Source organism: Neopelma chrysocephalum, unplaced genomic scaffold (assembly GCF_003984885.1).
Source record: "Neopelma chrysocephalum unplaced genomic scaffold, ASM398488v2 Primary Assembly neopelma1_24, whole genome shotgun sequence".
In the NCBI taxonomy this organism is placed as follows: Eukaryota; Metazoa; Chordata; class Aves; order Passeriformes; family Pipridae; genus Neopelma; species Neopelma chrysocephalum.
The window spans coordinates 48864119-48867583 of NW_020897693.1; positions in this window are offsets into that span (position 1 = coordinate 48864119).

Sequence of the window (3465 nt, forward strand, 5' to 3'; positions counted from 1 at the left end):
CCCCAATCTCCTCACATCCAAGGTGCTAAAAGGCTCCAGTCTTCAAGCACATGAGCAGTCAGCAGGTATCTCCCTGACTACACAGCATGTTAAGAGAAAATATAATGAGAGCAACACAACAAATGCCAAAGGAAGCTCAAGGAAATCTCCAGCCATGGCACAGTTATCATGGCAGCAAATGAGCTGTGCACTTGAACAGACCCAAGCAAGCTAAACAGTGCACTAAACAACCTCCATCCAAGTGTCTACTGTGAAAGAAACCTTACCTGACTTGGCAAAAGGCAAAAAAAAGATATCCCCAGTGATGAATGGCAATGTTGGAGATTGACGTGAGCTACTAGGTAATGAAAGTGGACTCCTTGCCTTGTTTTGAGTACCAGTATCTAAGTACAGATGGTTGAGACTGTCATTTGGGATCAAAAGTAGAGATGCCGCCAGCAAGACACACTAACAAGACTCTCAGGGATCCATGTCACTGCTGATGACATTTAGGGGTAGAGATGAACAGACAGCTTGCTGGAAACTGTGACAGTTAAAGGGTACAACTGGCTTTGTCAGCCAAAATAATAGGAAAGCAATTGGACCCATTTGACAATACCAAGCTGAAACTGTGTTGCTGCACTCTTCGCTTGGTGATCTTCCAAGAGCAGCCTGGGAGAAGTTCAAACCAGAGCAAATCCACTCAAGGGGAAACCAGCTGCTAACCATGGCTGGGTGCCCCAAAACACCCTCAGCACTTGCTACTCAGTGGGGCACGTGGACCAGTAACTTGTTCAGATCAGTCTTGTGAGTTATCCCTGCTGAAACCAAGCCTGACTGGTCCCACAAAAAGTGTGCCTCTGCCACACTTCCCAGGAATATTGCACCAGATGTCTTTTGGCAGTACTCAGCCCTCTCCCCCCAGCTGGCAGCCCTGGCACAGGCAGCCTGGTTTCATCACTAAGCCTTACTTGCTGTACCATGGACTGGACTGGCCACCAGCAATTAGTCCCTGAGGAAAGGGTTTATTCCACTTGCAGCTGGCCCTCTGCCAGGGCCATCAATGCTTCAGACCAGGGATGCTCAGGACCTTACCAGCACCCTCATGAATGTTAATCTGAAGAGAGCCAGCCCTGGCACCATGGTACTAGAGATTCCTATGTGCCACATGGGCAGTGGGGCACCCCCTCTTAAAGGCTGGGCCTGTCACCTGGAAGAGGTGGTTTTGGCAGCAGCAGGCAAAGCACATGAAAATTATCCTCCACTCCGGGGCACTCCCCATGGAAGCACAGGGAATTTTGCCATGGACATCCCCTGTGGGGAGAAACACACCTTTGAAGATAAAAAACAAAGTCCTCCATGGGGCTTTGTTGGTCCTATGTCCAGTATCCTCCCAAAGTCACCTGCTGTTGTTTTCCAGGCCCATAAGTGGAAGAACATGGATTTGGATCCAAACTGTGCATGTATAACCACATCAGCCTCATCTGAGCTGATTCTGCTCCTCACCCACAAGCTGAACACAGTAATCTGCATCCCCCACCACATCTGCCATGTGTACTCTGTGCTGGTGCTCAACAGGACTAGAAGCCCCTCTTACTGATGCAGCTCAGCTGAAACCACAGTGGCCACAGTGATACAACTTCATAGATGACACTCTGCCTTAGCTGAGCTGGTACAGCAGAGCAAACGCATGGCCACCAGGATCACCTACTAACACTGCAAGGGGTGGAAGAGCTCAGTGACATGGGACCTCCTGGAATGGAACCACTGCCAGCCAGCCCAAACTGGGCACAGCAGGAGCCACCTCCCAAAGCACCCAGGTCCCATCCAGGGCTGGTGGGGAAAGACCAGGCCTCTGAGAGTCAGTCCTGGGAGAGAATCCACCCTGACCACCAAGGAAAACCCATAGGTCTTAGAAGACTTCACCAGGGCTCGCTCATGGCTGCAGGCAAGGTTTCAAGTCAGCCTGAACTTTAAAGCACCCTCATGAGCGTCCATAGGATGAGGTGGAAGGACTTAGAAAGGCTGGAGCACTCACTCTCTAAACTCCCAGTCACCCAATACAGATTTTACTTTGCTTAGACCTCTTCAAAGGCTTTCCTGGCCAGTTAGTTATCTGCACCGGAGGAGGATTAGTGTTTTAGCAAGATCCTCACTTGTTTGAGGTGCTTTTGTAACACTGAGGGAACTTTGTTCCTTGAGAGCTTTTATCCCTTACTAGAAAGAGTCTATTCTTATCCCTTAATAGAAAACGGTTTGCAAACCAAACAACACCCAGTTTTGGTGCCTCTGTTCATTTTTTGAAACTGACTCTCCATGGACCATGTGAAGGCAAATGAGTTGCAGGTATGAGAGAGGAAGCAAAAATTACAAATATGTGATGTTCTCGGGTCCTCCCAATGAAGTTACATTGGGAAGTTTGCAACTTCTTTCAACTCCCTATGTTGAGTAATGGGAAGTAATGTTTTCAAAATTTAGGATTATTAAATGCCAGATTCTCCTGTGCCTTCAAAGCAAAGATATTTTTTGTGCTGCAGGTTATCACTTCCATGGAGAAACCCCTGTAAGGACTTGGGGCAGTGGCAGGTCTCCTTCAGCAGGAACTTGCCACACCTGCCAATTTCGGTGCAGCCCTGGCCAAAGGGGTCAGAGCAGCATTCATGCCCTTGCCCACGTTTGCTTCTCTGTCACACTCCGTGTGTTTGTGATGGCCACCAGCCAGAACTTCTCCCAAGGAGGCCATGACAGCTTCTGTGGAGGCCCCGTGCCCTTCCCACTGTGGCTGCATCGGCAGCCGAGGGTGCTCCTTCTGCTGCCGTGAGCAGGCACAGGAGGGGAGTGTTTGCTCCTTTTTGGAGCCGTTCCTAAAGTCCACATGCAGCTGTCTCAGACACCTCAGGGAATGGATTCCTTGCAACCTGGGGCAGGTTGGCAGGGATAGGGGAGGCCCCCGGGCACATGGCAGTGTGTCACAGGGCCCTTTGTGACACGGTGGTCATTGCCAATGGCATGGGATGGGGCAGTGTGTCCAAGGGCCCTTTGTGACACATCCTGATATAGTTGTTGGCGGGCAACACGGCCACGCCACTGTGCTCGGAGCACGCGTCTGGACAGGACGGGACAGAGCGGTGCTGTGAGGAGTCCCCTCGCAGCCAACTCGTTCCTTACTGACCCGAAGCATTTCCGAGGATTCTTCTTCTTTTATCAAGATCCCTCGAGGCCAGACCACAGGAGTCGGTGACCCGGAGCTTCTCCGAGGCACCACCACTCCTGGTGGAAGGTGCCCTCGAGGCCAAGCCACGGGAGTTGGTGACCCGGAGCTTCTCCGAGGCATCATCACTCCCTGTGGAAGGTGCCCTTGAGGCCACACCACGGGACTTGGGACCCGCAGCTTGTCTGAGGGGTCTCCAGTCCCTGTGGAAGGTGTCCTTGAGGTCACACCACAGGACTTGGGGACCCACAGCTTGTCTGAGGGGTCTCCAATCC